Here is a 22,023-nt window from a genome sequence, read left to right as displayed (position 1 = left end):
TGCTGTTCCTGGGCTGAAATGTTGATTTTGTCAGGGAAATATTTCATTAGCCATGATCTGAATTTTTTAGACATATCTTATTAGGCTTTCCACAAGCTTTGTTTTGGACTTGTGTTTGTATTTTAACAACTCTGATGGCTTCAAAATTGTATAATCCTGCTTGATTTTGACAGGGAGGAATTGAACTAAAAATACCCAATTTTTAAGTACCTGTATTCAAAGATGGCTATTTAACTAATTTTAACTAATTTTAGTGGAAATAGTTAAATTACTTAAGACCGCATGAGATAACTTTATTGGGATTGAAACCTGCTAATGTATTAACAGCTTAAAGTGCCTAAATATAAAAGAAGGTGGGAAAACCTTTAATAGTACATTGAAAGGAAAGATATTGAAAACAGATCCTCAGCCAATGCTTTTCTAGACTCCCAGAAAAGCAATTTTAATGTGAACACACACTTTCTCCCACCTATCCTCCATTTGTTAAAGTCCTGCTAAAGTGATAATGGAAAAGATGTCTGTATATGTGATGAGGTAATATATTTAAATCACTCTTCTATGAAGATTAGTGACACACAATATTTAAACCTGCTAACCTCACTGATGGGTGCATAAGGAAGACTTGCACATCTAATAGCTTTTATTTAATTAATATGCAATTATTTTTGCAGTTGGGAGGATGGTCCCAGTGGCTAAGGTACTTGATTTGAATTTAAAAGTCTAGGGTCAATTTTTGTTTAAGGCTCAGCTATCCTTTGTGGCATAGGCTAGTTCATCTCCACTTCCCTGTGCCCCGCTTCTCCATCTGTAATATAAAGATGATATTTCCCTCTGAGAGTTTTACAAGTCTAAAAAAAACTTCGTAGCTGTGACAGTTTCAGATGCTGTGGTAAAGTGGCTGACTTCTGTCTCCACAGAGAGACATTAAATTCAGGCAATTTGAGAAAGAATCCACCAGACAACATTAGCCATGTCTCTTACAGGAGGCACTGATGCACCTAATCATCACACAATAAACTGGTGACCTTTACAGGAATATCTGCTTCAAGTACAATAGGGGAAAAATCAGAATACTCTCTGTGTAACCAAATTATGCTTGTCAGTTGGCATGGTTGTGTGTGACCCAATTAAGTGAATATCGGACAGTAATGTTAGTACTAACTTTAGAGGAACAACTAACCTTTTTTGATCTGTCTGTTGAATAGATAGAATTAGGCCACGTTCAGGTAAGAAATATTTCCTATTGTAGGTGGCTTACTCTACGTATTTTTTTTTTTTTTTAAGTGCTAGGAAGGACGGGAATGATTTTTCAGTCACATAAATACCATAAATGCACTTGGGAGCATGAAACAAGATGCTGCTGCCAAACACTTGCCCCCTGAACCCTACTGCTTCTGCCTGTGAGCATGCTCTTAAGGAAGTGTGGTGATGGTGTTTCACTGCTCATGACCTGTCTGGAGCCCTGTTTTGGCCAAATATTTAGCTGCATTTCACTCTGCTAATCTAGATGATCATCTAGTCTCCTGGTGACCTTTCTTATCTTTGTAAGTTTGGTAATGATATATTTACAGAATTTAGGTGCCCTAAACTGAGTCTTATTCCTATGGATGAGAGGGAACCTAGGAATTAAAAAGTGGGACAGCTGTTACAGTATCGCCTAATTTCTTATACATGTCCAGGTTTTAGTCCAGTTTTAAAGGAATTTTTAGTTTTCAATGCAAGATGCATAACGTTCTATTAAAAAAAAATCACCTTTAAATAGCCATATTAATAATTATCTTAATTTCAGGAGAAGAAATGGATAAAAAATTGTTTTTTCACATTTAAAAATTGGTTCATATCAACCAATGACTGAGCCTTCAGCTAAGTATTCTTCTTCTCAGCAAACAGTCCCAGAAATCCTTTCAGTCTCTTAAGCTGCATCCAGGCAGTGTGGTTTTTCTCTTCCAGTATTATATTTGAGAAATTGGCTGCGGAGGATGTCCTGGATGATCCAAGCTTCAAATAGATCTTTGACTTTATCCCTTTCAGTCAGCCATCTCTGCAGTGAGGTATGACTTGGCATCAGCTTATCAGACTTGTTTTCCTTTGACCTCTGGGAGGTGCTGTTCTGGGAACAAAATTGCGGCATATTCTGTGGCCATGCCTTTTGTGAGTTCCTTGTTTTGGCAGTGCAGGGTTTGGAACACATGAGCTCCACAGAGATTTTCTCAGGAATATGAACAGTAAAAAACAGCTCCTCAAGTCACAAATCACACCAGTGTCCTTCAGGAGCATAGTTTGCAACGTGGATAGTGATTTGTCTGACATTTCGGTTCTAAGAGACTGACCTTATCTTTGTGAGCTGCTTTTGCACTGGGAAAAAAAAAAAAAAGGTGCTAAAACTATGGTTACTCTATTAGAATTGACTGTCGGACAAATCACCATCCCTCTAGCAAATGGTTAGGAAGCCTCTGATGTATTTGCATGCCCATCTAGCATCTACTGGTAATAGACTACAGGATAATGAATACGATGGAGTTGCGATGTTTGGACTAGTGATAATAGTTCAATCATTTTATCTGGACTGTAGATTATGCGTCTTCTCTCAGCACTAAAGATTTTTATAGGTTCAAGAGCTCTCAAAGTTTTGGGTCAACAGACACCTTCCTAGAAGACAATTTTCTGAATTTTGTTCATATGTAAGCATACTCTACTGGTGTTCTTGGATTCATTAATTTGGATTTTTGGATTATTGCTCTTTCTTTTTTTCTGTTTTGTCAAAACTTGGCTAAAAGACTGCTTTTATTATTATTATTATTTTTGTCTTGTGAATCTCTCTCTCTCTCTCTTTAAAAATATCTAATACGCAGGTTCTTTCAAGACAGGTTAGCAGCATATTCGCTCTGTTTTGTTTCCAAATAAAGCAAACCTTTCAAGTTAGAATTTTTCCACCGTAAAATACAGAACTAAGGAAATGTCAGAAAAAAATTGACTCTCTTTAAAGTTCACACTCACCTATTTTCTTCCATTTTCATTCATATTAGAGCTTTCATGGTTACCATCCAGATCATTTTACTTTTTTATTATGTATAGTGTTGTAAGGTCAGTCCAAAGTCTGATACTTTTTGCTGTGTAATGGTAGCCTTCTCTATATTTATTTCAGTCAGGCCACGCACTGGAGTAAGTCAAGGAGTGAAAGCATAGTTCTGTTCTGTCTGTCCTCCACAAGCAGCAGGACAGAGCTTGATGCAAATAACTTTTTTTTTTTTTTTTTGCTGCTTCATAGTTAATCATCTCTATTGGAAAGTTTACTAAGTGATAATGTATTAGGTAGATGTCAAAAAAAGAGCAAGTACATGGTAACTTTTTTGTTTTGAGCTATAGAGATAGTAAATCTTTGGCAACTGTGGAAATTCAACCGTGTTTTTGATCTGCTGGGAACTGGTGAAGGAGCAATCCTCAGGGTTAGCAACCACCTCACCCCGCCGAGCAGTGGGCGTTCTGTCTTGGCGTCTCCCTATGGCCACCTCCTGCTCAGATGCTTGTCAGTCTGCAGGGTGACGTGCTGTGGCAATTCCTGTCATGCAAGCACTTACGAGGCGTTCAGTAAGCTACGAAAAGCTAGCTAATTGCATTTCAGGTAGTGTTGTCTTTTAGGGCCTAACACTAAGAGAAACTACCACAAAATTACCACTTCAAGTGTTGTCCAGCTTAATGGATCCTCTTCCGTCAGAAGAGTGCTCTGAAGTGTCAGATAATGCTAGGCATTCCTGAGTCTATCATACCTAAGAAAAAAACATGAGTGGTACATCGAGATGGGAATCACCTCACCTCCTACCAGACATCTGCAGCGTTACGGCCTTAACGAGCGTGGCCCTAGATACTCTTGCTGTTGTCAGCGGACAGAAGTAGAAGAAACACGGTTTAGGGGATATCTGGTACATATCCAGCATTATGATGATATAAATAATTCTGTAGAAGAACCTATTTCTCCAGTAACTATAAAGAAGAAATAATTGGCTGGCTTAGAGATGCATGTCTACAATGAAAGGTGTTAAATCCCATTTCTGCTGTTTTTACTGAGGCTTCACAGATACTCAAGCATCCACTTGTACTGTTAGAGCATCTCAGAGTCCAGCACTTAGCAATTAGTTATTTCAAATATATTACACAGTAACTACCGATACAACAGTGTCAATATGAAGGTCTGGAAAAATATCACAGATTGTATTGTAAATAGCCTGTAGATAATATATAACGATCTGATTCTTTGATGAACTCTTTTTTTATACATGGGACCTGCCTGATTACTAACATTGTGTTATCTCAGAGCATATTCATATGGCTGGCTATAATGCCTTGAATAAGAAATGAGGTTTCTTCAAGATGCAGCAAAGCACGTAAGTGCTTGCCTAGCTTTAAGCATTCGAGTAGGCACATTTATGCCACAGACAGCCTTAAATGCAGGTGTTTGAAGTACCTCTACTGAATCAGGGCCTGCATGTGTTCACATCAGAGTTTCATGATTTGGGTGTGAGCAGCAAATGAACCAAGGAAAATATCGAAAGCCTTGAAGCCAGAAAACATGAAAAGCAAATTTTGGTCTGCAGAAAATTCTAAAACAATCAAAAGGGTGAAACAGATTATTAATGATATTCTGTATTTGTCTGTAAAGAGGATTATGTAATGAATAAAAGATAAATACTTTCAGGTTAAATAAAAAAAGATTTACATGAAATGGGAAACCTATTACCATATGAAAGTTATCAGTTCATATATTCTGTGCCAAATGTGCTTGAAGCATGATTGTCTAAAAGATTTAAAAATACATGATCACACTGAAGAAAAAGCATTTATAATTTAAATTAACATAATTGGTTCTTGTACCTATAAGTAGTCAATTTTTCATTTAACTAATTTTAATTATTAAGGAGCATTAAGCTTACATTGCAAAGAGGTTTCTGTAAAAACAATGGATACAAATAAGATTATATGGTATATTAGAGTTAAGAAAGATTAAGTGTCATTTACTGATTAGGTTTCTTTAGACCTAACAGCCTTCAAATAAAATACGTAAGCCTTCTCTTTTTAAGTGACCATCTTTATCATTAGCTTTCTGATTTGGAGTCTCTCTCATTTCAAAAATTTGCTCTGGATATGTTACTCTAATATCACAAAGATTTGAACCAATAATAAAATGAAATGAGCAAACACAGCAGTGAGGATTTTAAACGAGAAAGAAATAAGACTTCATAGCAGATAGTGTAATAGAAGTTCCACTGAAATCAATAGGAGTACCCACATGGAGTAACTCTACTGGAACAGGACTCTAAATAACCTGATAATAATTTATTTGGCTAGAGATTCAAATGAGTACCTGTAAACTACTATTCTGAAATAATTCCAATAAAAATATAGAACATCATTGGTTTTGTATTCCACAGCTTATTCAAGAAAAGATTTGAAGTAAATTTTAATGGAACCTATAAAGGATTTTCAGAATTTGGCTTATGAATCACTGTAATTGCAGATTTTTCTGCAGCAGCTTGCTAACTTAACATATTTTTCTTGCTTTAATCTATGGAGTACTTGGAATAATATATTCAAAAATCTATGAAGGGTCAGGAACAAGCCAATATACTTGACTTCTGCAATACTCATGTACTGAATAGAGCAGGTCAAACCATTCATTGTATGTAACTGCTGTGGGATTTAATCAGTTTTTCTACCTGTGAATTATCCATGACCTGCTAATGATTTTTTAAATGAATGCGTGTTTTATGTAGTTCATCAAATAATCTTACAATCACATTAGGCTTGTAGTATTTTGCACCTGAGTACAATCTGCAGAATGTGATATTCGTGTTGGTAACCCAAGTCTCTTGAAACCCTATATATCCTATTATTTGTTGACCTAATGTCTATAAATAAGACCACTAGACTAATTGTATCTTCATAAACAGGGTACTAGTTAAGAGGAAAAAAATGCCAAGCCCCTATATGCAACAGTTTCTTTAGAATCCTTCCTCCCTGGATATAGTAAAGGTGCTTTGGAGGCAAAATGGTCAGTCAGAGTCAAATAGAATGTTCTTATATTTAGTGTTGCTATTCCTAAACTGTTTTTAGAAGTCCTTTCTTCATCTAAATATAGAATTCAAATATATAGCATCTTGAAAAGACAGGAGTTATCTCTGTCTTTTAAGGTCTCAGTGTGCATGTATTCACATTTTGAACTCTCATCTTCATATCTATAAATGCTTTTTTGGTAGGTTTCTTATAGAAGTGATGTTTTAAGACCTCTCTTTCTGTGCATCAGACTCTCCAATAACTTTTGAACCCAGCCAGGTAATTTCAATCAGGTTGGACGGAAAGGTCCAAGTCTCAACAGGAATGCAAAGAGAAGAGATGTTACCAGCACTAGTGAAGGAAAGGGTGTGGTAGCACTGATGTGCTATACCTCATATGTAGCAGCAGTTGGCTTGCTGCCTTATGTGTGGTTTTGTGTGTGATGATTGTAAGAGTCAGAATTTATTATGTTGTTCTGAGAAGGTCCCGAGGGTGTAGAGCTTCATGAGGCTAGATGTCATTAGTTCCACAGTTGATGAAGGTTTTGTTTGGTTTTGTTTTTAAATAAAAGTCAGTATTCTCAAGTGTTCATTTCAGTACAGGAACAAAGAAAAATCTTATTCTATTGTGTGTTTCATGGTAAAAACTAATTTCAATTTGTAATTTCAAGCAAGATGGGTGAGATAAATAAGTTGGCTAATGGAATATGACTCTAGAGGCCAAGAGAGACACAAGATACCTGGGATGTAGTGCTCAGATGTCTAGATATATCCTCCCTGTTGGTGTTCACCTTTATTATTCCAGTCCTCACACAGTGATTTAATGTGGGATCATTAAAGAGGGCATCTGTTCCTCCTTGTGCTACAAGAAGAGTGTTAATGAGGTTCAGTAAATGAATCTTCAGTTCTATTTAAGAAAGGAGAAGATAGATAGAAATCAACCTGTGTGTTTATTCACATAGAACAAACTATCACTTCAAACAGATTTTTGTTTAAGTCATATATTTAAGATTGGATAACCATTGTTTGGATAACATGAGTCCTCTGCAGAGATAAGAGAGAGCAGCGAGGAGTGAAGGCCATGCACTGAAATTCAGTCTGTGCACTTGTGAAAAATGGTCACTTTTGGCTTTTCTCCCCTTGCCTTTCTATTTGAATTCTGCTGGCTTAAATTTGTGTGAAAGTGTCAGTCCAGTCTTCACTGTGAGAGAGGTCAGTTTATTCCCAAAGAACATATTTCTGCAGCAGCAGTTCCTTACTTGCAAGTAGAAGAGCATGAATGAAATCCTATACAATACAGTGCATGTGGACCCTTCCTAACAACAGTAGCTGGTACAGCTTCAATTTCATTTTCTGCATAGAAAGAGGACATATTATATGAGGAAAGGTTATGAAAAAATGTGACTCAACTATTTAAAAAAACAAAAGTTTATAATGGCTTTTAAAAGTAGGTGACAGATAAGGAATATAGGGAAATATTCACTACTCAAAAATATCTTATGGAAAAGAAACAGTAATAGCAGGCTTTTGTGGGACTTTTATTTCTAGTAGATTAATTTTTCAGGACCAAAGACTGTTATAGAAAAGAGGTATTAAATCCTTATTGTGGTGTTACATTTAAGGTGATGACACATCCTTAAACCCTTCTGTGATGCAGGCATTAGGAAAAAGAATGTCAGATGATAATATCAACACCTTTCAATGAGTTAGTAGAAATAGTAATGGGGAACTTCTGCTTTATTTGTGAGTTTGACTTTTAAAAGATAGAGTAGTAATTTTACTAGGGTGAGACTGCAGAAGGTTTGGTGATATCTCACCTGCGTCATGAAACAAAGGTAAGCAGGCAATTTTTATTTAGTTATTTTATTTTATTTTATTTTATTTTATTTTATTTTATTTTATTTTATTTTATTTTATTTTATTATTTTATTTTATTATTTTTTATTTTTTACAGCAGAATAAGAAAGCTAAGCAAAAGACAGCTGTAAAGCGTTCTTCCCTCACTAAACTGAAGGATGGGCTATAATTCTGCAACCTCCTTTGAGGTATGAAAAATTGTAAAGCAAGTTTATGTGATACCAGAATTCTGTTCTTGATCCCTGGGTCTAGAGGAAATCAAAGATTACATGAAATATGATCTTTATCTGAATGCTGGAAAGCCACATGCTTTCCAAAGTGTTTATGGAATTTGAAGTTTTATAGTTTACTTCGACCTTGTGATCCAAGAAAGAGGGTAATAAACAAACAACTTTTTCAGTTTAATCATTTGTGGGTCTCTCCCTTGCTCTCTCTCTCCCTCTCTCTCGACATTTGGTTACTTTATCATATGCTGGTTTAGAGAATGCATGATATTGCTACCATGTTAAATGAATGAAAATTATTCTGCTATTTCTCTTGACCACCTGGGATTAACAAATCCATGTCCTCTTCAGAGAAAAATATATGCTTCAGGATAACTCAGCAATCCTTAACAGCCCTCTTCCTCACCTTCATTGTTCTGCCAAACCAGCTTTCTCACTCTTACCCATGTTTTAGCTCTCATATAGTCATCTATTTCTTGACAGCATGATTACTGGCTGTGACTGTTTCCACTGTGGGTAGCTATGATAAAGAATATAAATATCTGCAAGGTACTTGCTGCACAAAGATCCCTGGCTAACTAATCTATGATCCCGTGTGTTGTGTATGGAGAGTTAAATTGCTCAAATGTCATCCAAAAATTACACAATGAGCACAACAAACTGCTTAGATAATCAGAAGAAAATAAATAAATGATGTGCATGAAATCCCACACTCTTACCCTTTACCATGCTATGCAGACCTGTAAGCAGGTGCAATCTCTATTTGCACCAGCTCCACTCTAGGGAAATATATCCAAATGGTAAGTGCTTCTAACCAACTTTTCTAAGAAGTGACCATGTGTCAGCGTATTTCTAAAAGCAGAACTAGGCAGGGGTGATAGTTATATTGCTATGTTTTTCTTCATACATAGTCTCCTTGGCACCAGGAAAGTAAAGTGAATCATAAAGTAATCTGAGCAGGGCTGCCATCTCAACAGCAATCTTAACTTTGCTCTTGAAGCTGATCAACAATGTATAAAAGGATTCAATAGTCATGAGAAAAGTGATAGTATAAGAGATACCATGACTCACGTAGCTTGAGCACATCTGAAGGAGTGTTATCTTTCTGCTTACTGCAGTGTTTGTGTAACATTCAGTAGTCATTGGCTACAAGACATGAACAGCCCAGAGAAGAGGGTCTGAGGTACTGAATGAAAAGTTATTGAATGCTATTTTCACCATTTCTTTGCATTTTAGGACAAAGGGGAAGTGTTCATACCACTTGACATTAGCACTTCACTATAGGCATTTAATTTACCAAGCAAAATTATCTAGCTAGGTTTCCACAGTTGTCAGCAGGAAGACAGTCTCTTTCTAAATGAAGTTAAGTCTACCTTTTGCTTTGAAATGCCCTTTTCATTGACTACTAGGAGAGCTTTGCCCTGTAATTTGTTTGCCAAATTGGGTACCTACAGAACCCCTCAGCAAGTATTCAAGTTGTTGTGTTTTGATTGTACAGTGAAAAGTTGTGTTGGATTTGGCCCCTTGTAGGCACAGATGAAGATCTGGTGCATCCTAGTTTGCTTTAAAAGTGCCAGTTCCTCTGAAGTGAAGCAGTTCTGGGAGTAGGAAGCATCTGTCAGATTAAAAAACAGCAGGAACTTGGAAAAGAACAAATATATCCAGATTTCAGGTACTTTTAAGTTAGGCAGGTGCTGAGTTAGGGCTTTCAGGACTGTAGCTTTGGATATCCCCACTGTAGCTTTAAAGGACTGTAGCTTTGGATCCCCACCATAATTCTGTAATGGGTGCCCTAGGTTACTGGAGCTAACTAAGTTTGTATGCTCTGATGTTTTAGGCTTGCAATCTAAATTTTCATGTCAGAATGCCTGAACCCAAGTTATCCTCAAACAGTATCCTTTTATTTCCTTATTCAATGTTTCATTTACTATTTTAAATGTACCTCGTCATGGGATAGATCCTTCATTTCCTGATGATGCCCTGGGATGTTAAAAGCTGAAGCTGCTGAGTTCCTTCCTGTGATAAGCTGTTTGCTTTAAGGTATTTCACCTCCTGCATATGGAGCAAACCAGACTTTCCAAACAAGGAAAGGAAAAGAAAAGAAAAAGATATTAATTTGAGCCCTGCTAAGAAACTCAGATAAATGAGTGTGTCAAACAGAAAAGGGCAAAATTAATAGGGAAAGACATTGGATTTTCAAGGTTCTCAGAGGGCATTAAAACAGTAGAAGTGAAAAATAATAAAATTATAAGAAGTGCTTGAGAATGTCTTTAAAATATTAATTGGGTACTAAACATGAATGGCACATGCACAATACTTACTCTCAAAAGCAGTAACCTGAAACGACCACCTTTTGTTTCTGGAAGCCTTTAGAGTGCTCTTCCCCTTTGCCCCTCCTTTCCTTTGATGCACTTTGACAGAAGAATCAACGCCTGCAGCTACTCGCAGTGTGGCTTGGTAGCTGTAGACTCCCTATCAGGCTGTGATCTATTTTTTAAGAAACGGCATTTGTTCCTCTGAATGGCATCCTGCTGGTGTTTGCTCAAACCTCTTGGCTGGCTGCTGGTTATTCTGTAAGTCTAGAGCTCTCCTGTTGGTTTGGTGGAGACTGAAGTTGGTAACAACTGTGCTTGTACTCCCTTTTCATTCACCTACAGCTCTTAGGATCATACTTTCATGAATGGAGCAATGGAGTCTAGTTGTAATGTCACTCTGCAGGTTATATCCACATGCCGCTGAATTCATATTTGAAAAAGCTCAAGAGATTGGGTTCGTGTGCATCACAGCAATGTATGCTAATGTCAATAATAACTGCCTGCCTCTCATTGCTGGCTTGCTGAAGTTGAATGCTCCATCATACATGCTCTGCTCTATGATACAGAGAGGTGACAAACTCACCAGGGTAAGGAAAATAGCACTACTTCCTTCCCAGATAATATTCCGGATATACGTGGCACAGGATAAATGGTGCTTAACATAAAGTTGCAAAACTAAAAAGCAAAGAAAGTGGACACAGAGTAGCCAAGGAAGCACAGTGAATCATCAGTTCTTTGTGCACAAGAAGTCCTGCTCCAATTGTTTGGGACTCCAGGAGGAACAGTTGTCAGATCAATGAGTTTTAAAACAGGAATTTTATTTACTGAAGGTATGGTTTAATTGGAAAGGGAAATAAAACAGGAATTTTATTTACTGGAGGTATGGCTTAATTGGAAATGCTTAGAGTTAAAACTGAACATTGGTACACTTTGTAGTGTATGGGCCAAATCCTTAAATCATTCTTCATACAAGACTTCATATAAAGAATTTGGCCTCAAGTTGCACGGGGGAGGTTTAGGTTGGAAATTAGAAGACATTTCTTCTCAGAAAGAGCAGTCAGGCACTGGAACGTGTTGCCCAGGGAGGTGGTGGAGTCACTGTCCCTGGGGGTGTTCAAGTAAAGGTTGGACTTGGTGCTTAGGGACATGGTTTAGTGGGTGACATTGGTGGCAGGGGGATAGTTGGACCAGATCATCTTGAAGGTCTTTTCCAACCTTAATGACTCCATGATTTTATAAGTTGCACCACAGGGAGGTTTGTTATTTGAAGAAGGCATCTGGTAAGTTATTTGTAAAATATGGAAGGCTAATTTAAGATTTTGCTGTAGCCTAGTTTTGGAGTGACAGAAAGTGGGCATTTGGTAGGGCTGGGAAGGAGGAACCAGTCATATGATAGCTTTTCTATTTTTTTTTTTCCTGGAGTTGGGCATTATTTGCTGAAGTTACAGCTCTTATGCAGAGAGGTTGGTAGGTAAATTGCTTTATCTAAGAGATTGCTGCTCTTTTTCAATAGAGGTCAAAACAAAACCAAGTTATCTTGAGTAATTAGAATAAAAATGTGATTTCACTTGGTGGGACTTCTGGTATAAAAGTTCACTTATAATGCATGTGGTATTACATCAGCACATTTGATGTGCAAAAGTGTTTAGCATTGGCAGTAGGTAACTTACTCAAAGCTGAGCTTGGCCTGCTTTCTGATCCTTTTGAAATACAATAAGATTGTGACATTAGCATGCTTACATGCAAAAGTTATTCAGTTTGGGGGGTGAAGAAAATGAAGAAAGAGGATGATCCTTGGTACCACCAAGGGCTGGCCTGAACCGTTATACCTAGTGCGCCTTCAGTCACAGGATGCAGCAGACTGTGCACAGACCTGCAGCTCCTCTCTCAGGTTTATTGCTGCTTCTGGCCATGCTTTACGACCAGTGATTTATGGATTAACTTCAGCTTCAATAAACTCTTTTGAACAACTTGACATATCTGGCTTTGGAAAGCAGTTCATCATTGGTGCTGGTGAATCGCTATAAACCTGTTTTACCTGAGGGCCATGGAAAGGGATGGCTGCTCCCTGGGGGTCTGGTGGCAGGGGCTTCCCCTGGGGTGGGCAGCCAGGGCCCTCTCACTGCATCCAGCCCGGGGCAGCCCCAGCCCTTGCCCCCAGGTGAGCTCCTTGGTGGTGGCCTCAGGTGGGATCTCTGGGCAGGATGGAGTCCAGCCGTGAGGCTGGCCTGGGCAGGGCATGGATGTGGCTGAGCTGGAGATGGGTGCACCTGCGACAGAGCTCAGGCTGAACTAAAATGGCACCTGAAGGTGGAGGGGAAGCCCCAGGTCTGGCTGCACAGAGCCACGCAGGCCTGCTGGTGCCCTGGGGACCCTGACAGCAACAGGGGCACGGGTCCTTCTAGTTTAGTCCTTAGAGGTTGGGGAGGATGATTTGTGGGTACAGGTTAGAGCAAGAAGCCATGTGGGACAGCAGGGAGGAGAGAAAGGAAGCAGAATTTCAGTCCCAAGCCCAGGAGCCATTGTTGCTGCTGTGGCGGCGTCTTGCTCTGGCATCCCTGCTTACCTGCATTTGTTAGTGAGTGATAAGGATCCATGCTCTGTATTCATAAGAACATAATTACTTCCTGACAACAAATACCAGCCTTGGTGTGAGAACCATGTTGGCTTGCAGTTCTGCTATCTGTTACAGCATCTAAACTATTTATTGACCAGGTAAGATCCAGCACAGTGCAGATTTGCTCAAAATAAACTGCACCTCCTTTCCTCCCTTTCCTGCGAGAGCATAAAGTTACTTCTGTACATAGACCAAACAACATGTCATTAATTTAGGATTACTGTGAAACACCTACTAAAGCAATTTATAAATACCTCCCCGCCCCCATCCTCTCCCCCTACACTTCTACTGTCCCTGCAAAAATTTTTGATTCTCTCTCTATGTAGCAGGACAAGAAATGAATTTTTCATCAATAATGTATTTAACAAAGAAAGGTGCTTGACACTGGATTTATATTTTCCAAAGAGGAGTGTGCCTACAAGTTGAGGATCAGTCATTTAAGCTGTCTGAATGCAATTGAAATTGCAAATGTAAACTATCAGAAGGAAACACCTGTAAGTGTTAAATCGAGCAACTACTGATTTTCAACCAAATCAATAATTTGTAACAGGACAATGAATTTGTACCATCCAGTCAAATAAGAACTATCTTCTTATTATCATAAAAGTAATAGAAAGACTTGCACAGCATTTTCCCCCTAATTTGTCTTTCATTCTGCACCATAAAGATAACAAAGTATGGTGTTCTCTTAGAACATACTGTTTTACTCTGTATGTTTTTCATCGCTATAGTCTGGAGTATATTGTTGTTTAATTTGCTGATGGAAACCATCAATTAGAATTAGCTTGAGTGCTGTGGGAGGATAATGGCAACAGATATGAAGAGAACAGAATAGTATCTAGCATAAATTAATGATGCATTATTGTGCATCTCATTGACTTGGTGGCAGGGCTTATTGTATGAGTAAATAACTTACAGTTGCATCAAAAACTGGGCGAGTAGGAGGGTTTGGTTAGTGAACCACCTAATTACAGTCACTCATCTTAAAATGAAGGACTCTAATTCTTTGATAAAAGAAAGTATTTTTCCACATGCTAACATTTCATGTGTGGTTATAACCCATTCAAAAATATTCTGACACCAATGTAATTTACGGGGTGTGTCTAAGGCTAATAAAACTTTACCTTTCATACAATAAATATATATAAGTAAAATTTACTATGCCATACTTTTGATCATGCTGGTCTTCTGTTTCTCACATCAAAAGAGTTATAAAAGTTGTGGTATGTTCAGCCACAGCTAGCAATTATCATCAGGGTAAAAAAGGGGCCAGTCTTTGAGCTACTTTCACTGTCAATAGTGAAAACTTGTTGCTTATCAAAGCGTGAAAATATTCACATGCCCAAGTAGGTGTCTGTTCAAAGGCTTTTTTTTTTTTTTTTTTTGGTGAACAGATGGAGATATCCTGGATACTTAGCTCAGCGGGATGTTTGAGAATGAATGTGAATTCTTCCACAAGGATGAGAGCAAACAGATAACTTTATTTTCATGCACAACTGTGATTAAAATGTATATATAAATATGTAGGTATATTAGTGATTTTTGTGTTTCTATTAAATGACCTTAAATGGTAGGATTTTTGAAATTTGAATTCTGTTGAAATGCAGGAACCCAGAAAAGAATAATGAAATTGATATCCCCCCCACCCCTCCCTCTGAAATTAAGTGGACTCATCAATAGAAAAGGTATTAACCAGTTGTGATGTCTTCTATTTGGTTCTCTAATACTGTGCCTTTCTGAATTCGCTACTGTATAGTGATGTTTTTTTAAATCTCATTTAACAGGCAGAATTTTGGAAGACTTAGCATCCAGCTGCAAAAAAGAAAAATTATTTTAAGTCATGTAATTAAGTCAGCCAGAATGAATTAAAACAGTCAGACCAACAGAGAGCCCTTTTTGCCATCCACTGTACAGTAGGTATGTAATATCTAATTAATGTTTAAAATGCAGTTCACTTGTACTTGATATTTAATTTATAGCTATAAAGAAAGCATATAGTCTAATAGTAATATGAACGATTTCTCCATGAAAGAATCTGCATCATGGAAATTAGGCGAAGGAGGAAATAAAAACACAGTGGTTGCTTTGTTCTTTTTTGTAGAATAGAAATAAATATTGAAATATCTTTTTGTTTCACCTTTAACTAAATTAAAATTTTATAGGAAATGAAAGCAGCAGAGTAATTGAGGCAGTAATATTCTTTAAATCAAACTTGCAAAACATGAAGTCTGAAATATGAGAATTTCATGCAGGTTGACAATTTCTGAGCCTTACCTTTGAAATCTCAGTGTCTAACTGGTTATACAAGTACTCTGACTCAGTGATGAAGAAAATGATCTCCTCATGGTTGAGAGTAATTTAATCAGGACTGTAAAATTTGGGTTTGGCTTACCCAAAAGAGGTCTGCTCTTTGTAAAACCCTGTAACAAATTCCACGACTAAAATTACATTTATTTCTTTGAGTATCAAATGAATAAATTAATCAATTTATTAATTCAATCAATCTCATTAACCAAAATTAATAATAATAAAAAGCAACTAGGCCTATTTGGATACATATGCAGTGTAATTAATTTAATAAAAGCAACAGAACCAATTTAGCAGTGGAAGCTATATTTATCATTCTTGTGGGGAGGAAAAGATAGAATACTTCTGAAATATCACATCTGGTCATTTAGAGGGAACAAAATACAGGTTTGTATCACTTAAAAATTAAATTCGAGCATGTTGCATTTTCTCCCTTAACAGGAGACATCTTTGGCAACACTGACTTTGTGGTAGGAAGGGTCTTGAAGGACTGTATGGATTTTTATTAAGTCTTAATTTCAGAGTTTATAGTTATATCTCACAAGCGATGTACAGTATATATCTGAATTGAGAGTTCTATTGTTACTGGTTTTTTGTTTTGTTTTGTTTTTTGGCAGTGCAAAGGGATGTACTTGTTTTGTGCTTTTTGTGCTTACTGTGCCCTGATACTGGAGGAACACCGAAGATCTTATAAAAAAGAAAAAAAAAAAAAGTTAAAAGAGCTATAAGCATTTTTTTTTTTTTTTTTACTTTATTCTTATGGCTGCTCTGAATATCTGTCTGTCTTGTCACTTTAGAGAGTCTGATTGATCATATGGCCAGTCTTGGAAAATGTATTAAGTATGGACTTTGTTCTTAATGACCCATATATAGGGTCCTCAGTAAATTGTAGGGTATAGCCTTGGGAAGGCACTGCAAAAATATAGGAACTAAAATTTTAGCAATATGATCCAGCCTTGAAATTTTTTGTCGTTTTTCTTTTTTTTTTTTTTTTTTTCCCCAGGAAGTCTAATTAGGGGGGGAAAAAAGCCTGTAAATGTCGAGTTTTAAACTTTTAAAAACTGAAATATGAAAGGGAGTCTATTTTGATAACAGGCTGTGTAGAAGAAAGAGAATAAATAATGAGTAGTGCTTAATGTGGCAGACTTGGATTCAGTGTCTTTCAAGGAATGACAAGCAGCACTGACTTCTTGTTATTTATTGACAGAAGACTGGTGACCATTAGAGAAGCCTTTTCATAAATTGAAGTAACCTTGTTTTAATCATTAATAAACTAGGGCTAAATGTCTACCAGTGCAAGATGATGGCTTCAATTTTGAGTTTGGACACAAGCTAATTGAGCAAATGGCTACATGTTGGAAGAAAATAAATAATAATAAAAAAAAGAAAGCAGTAAAAATGTTATCATCTTCCATGAATAGGCACAGACAATTGCCTGCAGATATTCGGAGTACTTCTCCATTGAGCTCTGACAGCAGTGGAAAAAAATAACCAATTCCATACAAGCATATACCTGCCACTGAAGAACGATACAATTTGTTCCCTCTTGAGATCTGAGAAATGTCATCATGCATGAAAATCTCCTGTGCATGGGCAAATCACAGTACTGTAAAGAGAAGAAAATGCAACTGGATGAAGGAAGTACATAATTCTTCCTGGTTGGGTTATGTGAACCTGACTTTTGAGATGTCATTGTTGATGTGACATTATTTTATCTGGGATTAAGTGTTCGTACATGTTTCTTTGAAATATGGTCAAAAATCAGAGTCTTCAACTAATAGGGATTTATTTCTTTATTTGTTTGTCCAGTTCTGTACACGATATATTGTTGAGAGAGAAAATACTGCCATGTCTAGTGCACAAAATCTGTTGGTCACACTCTCATCCAGGCACCACTACATGTTTTTGAGTGCCACCTGCTGTTTTCTTCTCTCTTAAGCATTTACAGATGCACACATTTTTCTGAAGGTGTACTGTTGTGTCAGGTGCCAACTCCTGAGCATAGCCTTAGAGAATACAATTCTCTCATGGCTGTCAGCTGTCTTAGGGAGTTGCAGACCAAAAGACAACAACTGCCTATGCATTCCAAGGCTTTCCTGGTATCTACGTTTCACTGACTGGGGTTTCAACTCTGGGCGTTGCTGCTCATGTTTGGTCTTCTATTGTCTTGTTAGAAAGGTACAGTAGGGAGAACAACAACAACAAAATAAAAACAAGAAACCCACCATCAAACAACAAAAACAAAAACCAAAAAAGAAACAGGGGGATCATGCAAATACACAATGGAGTGCATTCTGCAGAATAGCAACGGCTTATATGAAAGCATGCTTCCTGCATTGATGTAAGGGTGTGCTCTTGGCAAATTATCTGCTCAGTGTCCAGGTGACACTCAGTAAAATAAGCAGGAGAAGCCATGCTCATATTGTTGCTTCTCTAAGGGACTTTGTGAATCTGTCCACCATTTGTGTATAGCATGTATGGTCTGTTTGAAAGAGGAGAGAATAGGCACATCATAAAAATGTGTTTTGTGGAAATCTAGGTCTGTGATATCTATTTGACCATAACTGCAGTCATAACAACATGATTGGGATGTTGATTTAAAAAAAAAAAAACACAAAAAAACGATTAGCCTTCGTAATGGTCTGTTTTGCATAGACACTGTCTTCCACTGTGGATGGAAAGTGCTGTGATGAAAAGTACTTGTTTATTCTCTTGATTCCCGTAGAGAGCAGTCAGGAATAAAGTGACGGGTAACTTGCATCCATGTAACTCCCACTGGGTTTCTATTTACAAACTGCCAGAAGACAAGCTGTCTCTCCCAGTGGCATTCTCTGAGGAGGCTTTTGTGTTGTCTGTGACATTCATTACACATGTGACTGCACAGCACCTGTCAGTCACTCTCACCCAGAGAGACACCCACCACTGCCTGAGACAGTGGATGAGTTAGATGAGCAAATTTAAAAATACAATATGTTGAAATTGAGTGAGTGATGGATAACTAAGTAAACAGTGGTAATGTAGACAAGCATGTACTAAGATCTAGACTACTTTCATTGTGATTTTGTATTTTTATGGTCCCCATTTAGGTGTGTCTGTTTTGAAAGAGTTTGAGAGAGAAACTTTTTTTTTTTTTTTTTTTTCCCTCCTCAAAGCACTGAGAATTTGAAGTGAAACAGTTCATGTTGTTTCCACCAACTATTAGCCTGGCCGCCTGTGGTTCCACCCTCCCCACCACATTCCTGGGTGCTTGCAGTATGGTCCTCCACCCCATAATCTGCCTGCTAGGAACCACCCTGCAAAAACACAGAATAGTTGTAGCTGTTTTGAAGCTGCTTTGGCTTCCTGGCTCACCAGGAAATCGGAGAGGCTTTTGGAATGAGGAAGAAGCGGTAGGATGGAGAGGGATTGGAAAGAAAGCATTAGGATCATGACAGAATAAAGTTGTACCAGCTTTAACAGTTGTGAAATAGCAGACTCCAGTGTGTTATGTGTTAGACTTTTGTTCTGATAGGAAAAAAAGAATCAGTGTAAAATAGTTTTAAAATCTTTTTGGATACTTTGGTGCAAGTCAGATGAAGAATGGCTGTTATTTTGCTGTGTAAGTAAGTAGGCTGCAGTAAAAAGCAGTAATATGGGCTTCAGCATTATAAGGGTATTATAAGCATTATAGCTGGAATGGCTAGGAGTCAGAAGGCAGACAGAAAAATGTGAATACTGAATTACTTAATATTTTAAAGATGATCAGAAGTGTATGGCCTCAAAATGCCAGAAGCATATAAGGTGGAGGGGTGGGTGCAGGTAAAGAGAAATAGAGAAGACTTTCCAATTTGTGATGGTTTCAATTGATCAAAATCTGTTTTGTTTTGTTTGTTTGCTTTTATTTTTCTGTTTTGGTAACTAGAAACTTTTGTTCTTTGCTGTTGCACCTTGTGGATCTTTTCCTCAGCCAGGAACCCAGGCAGGGTGCATGCCATGCAACAGTCCCAAGGCATTCAAACTGAGTTCTTTCTGACTCCTGCACTGGTTTTGACAAAAGTTTTATCAAGCTAGGGATGTCTTGAGTGAAATGTTTCAGGGTCAGTTCATTGGCATTTTTTAATGAAAAATTTTCAACAGCTAAAAACTAGCCTGGCTCACAGCAGAAGAGAAAGCAGCTGTAATATATAATGAAACAAACGGAAAAAAAGGGAAGTTGATAGCAATGAATAAATGAATATAAATGAGAAGCTAGGAATTGAAGACATTTGTAAAGGAAGCAGAAGGACACAAGGAGAAAACTATGGTCATTGGAATTAAGAACTTTAAGAAGTTTTTTAAGAGGAATAAATTATAAAGATGGTATTAGTTTGTTGCTATATGGAAAAGACAGAAAGTGGGTAATAATGTAGGAAAAATAGTGGTAGTCAATCAACATTTTTGCTACATATTTAACCAACTTTTCTGAATTCTGTGCTAACCTGTACACCTTTCTCAGCTAAGATAACTAATTCCAAGTTAAATGGTATTCAGTGATCTTATCCATATGGATTGAAGAGGCAGAGAAGAGAGTGCTGCTAGGGAAACTGTTGATTAAGCAGAAGTAGATAAGCATTAACAGTAACAAAGGAGTTGTAAGGTGGTCAATAATGAGATAGAGATGGGATAAGAAACAAATAATTAGGCTAGATGAAGACTTTGTGTTTGCAAGTGTTGAACAGGTCTGGCTTAAGATTTTCATTTGTGCCTGCAGACTTTTCTCCTTAAGCTGCCAAAATGCTGCTATCCCTTCAGACCCCTAGGATTCCTCAGTAGTCCTCACCCTGGGTAGGAAACAAATTCCTCTGCCTTCTCTGTGTTCTCTGAGACCCGTATTCTTCTCTCCCTGTAGTCCACTTTATTGCCTGGACAGCAGTCTACTTCCATCCATTTCTCCCATGTTGTCTCGCCTCCTTTCCCAGGTGGGGCATGTTACAGGTTCATGTGTAAAAGACAAAGTTAGGAGTGAAACAAAATCCTGATTCTCCAATGAAGGTATTACAGCCATATGATGCTGCTGAATCTGAAATTATTTGTTTTGACAATTAATGAAGATAACGTGCACAGGTTGCTAAAATTTGGCATTTTCATATCAGCTTTTCGATATTGTAAGTGTCCAAATATTACAGAAAAACTGTAGGATCTAAGTAGACTATTAATGTTGCTTTTCCATAAAGCTGGAACTGGAAAATTCCAGAAGATGAAAAGAATCTGTTGCTGAGCCAACATTTTGAAATGGTGAAGGAGGTTTCAATGCTAATTATAGGCCTGTCACTTTGACTTACATCTTGGCCAAAATAATGGCATGGCTGATATAGGACTCAATTATAAAGAATGAAATAAGGGTAATGATAATAGTTAGATTTATGGAAATGATATTGTAAAACTGCATTAACACTCTTTTGTTGAGATTACAGTTTGGATTGATAGTTATAAGAGTTGTTGATGTAGGAAGGTCTTTTTTTTATGGCAAAGGCAGACTTGGGTTGGCAAAGAATTTTGATTAAGCAACTAGAACTATAAAGTCATCACAGTACATGCTGCATAAATGAAGAGCGGCTAAATGAGTGGTAAGTAGTCATTAGGCAGGCATGGGTCCAGTGGTCTTGATCAGGGATGGCCATACAGTTTGAAGGCTCATCAGTGGCCTGGAATAAACAACATTGTTAGTTGTTTATTAGTGTGCAGATAATGCAAAGACCGAGAGAGCTGAACATAAAGAGCGTAGGTCACTGATAGAGCAACACAGATTGTCAGTAAAGATGGTAGAATTGAGACAACCACATTTGGATATAAAGCAAAGACATAGGGAGTGCTTACAGCATAACAGACTGCATGAACTATGAAGGTGGGATAACTGGCTTCTAATATGACAATGTGTCTTGTATAGTCCTTAAGTGCTTAAAGGGAATAGAGCATCTTTTTTTTTTTTTTTTTTTTTGTCAGTATGTGTTTGTAGGTTTTGTTGTCTTTGGAGTACTAATTTTTGGTGACCACAAAGGCTTCTTTTGGTTTTACGGTCTGGTGTTGCTATTATGTAAACCTGGATATTCTTGTTGCTATTCTTTTAGCGCTCATAGTCAAGTTTTGTGGGTTTAATTGTGCTGCTTTCTTGATAGTGAGAACAAGTCTCAAGGGTACTGTGAAAGACGATGGAAAATTGTGATGCATTTTACCCAGACTAATTTTACATGAACAGGTGTTGACAGACATACTGTACTAGATGTAGTTTTCACTGAGAAAAATGTGTAGTTTTTGCTTATTCTACCTTCCTTGAATAACAGACAAGTTTGTATTTGCATGTGGCAAGGTCAGAAAGTTCTTTGTTTTCCAGGTCCTCAAATTTGAGGATATTTTGCATCAAATAAATGTATGTAGGTCTACAGTTCCACCAGTCTTTGCAGTAATTCTGTTAAGTAGCATCAAGCTCATCATGTTAATTTACAAATACAACTTTGTAAAAATGTGAATTTAAATTTCCAACTAATACCCCTGCAATATTAATATACTAGATAATTTGAGGCAACCTGTTTGATTTTTCTCCCTCATTTTCTATATCTAAAATGGAGAAGTTCCTCCTTTGTAAAATGCTTTTGAGATCTCCTGATGAAATAGACATAGTTTACGTGATATGGTAGTAT

General features: G+C 37.4%; 1 long non-coding RNA gene across 1 annotated transcript in view; it reads left to right on the top strand.

Annotated features, from left to right (window-relative positions):
* Positions 1–7,546: 7,546 nt before the first annotated feature.
* Positions 7,547–22,023, top strand: part of LOC308194084 — a 63,878-nt gene continuing 49,401 nt past the window's right edge. The window contains exons 1-3 of the long non-coding RNA XR_013950245.1: positions 7,547–8,092; positions 14,668–14,745; positions 14,845–14,977. This is a non-coding gene — a long non-coding RNA (uncharacterized lncRNA). The remainder of the gene's footprint in view (positions 8,093–14,667; positions 14,746–14,844; positions 14,978–22,023) is intronic.

Source organism: Anser brachyrhynchus, assembly GCF_964034855.1.
Source record: "Anser brachyrhynchus genome assembly, chromosome: 4".
NCBI classification, from domain to species: Eukaryota; Metazoa; Chordata; class Aves; order Anseriformes; family Anatidae; genus Anser; species Anser brachyrhynchus.
Note: the sequence above shows the minus strand (reverse complement) of the source record. Positions and strands in the feature narration are given on the sequence as shown.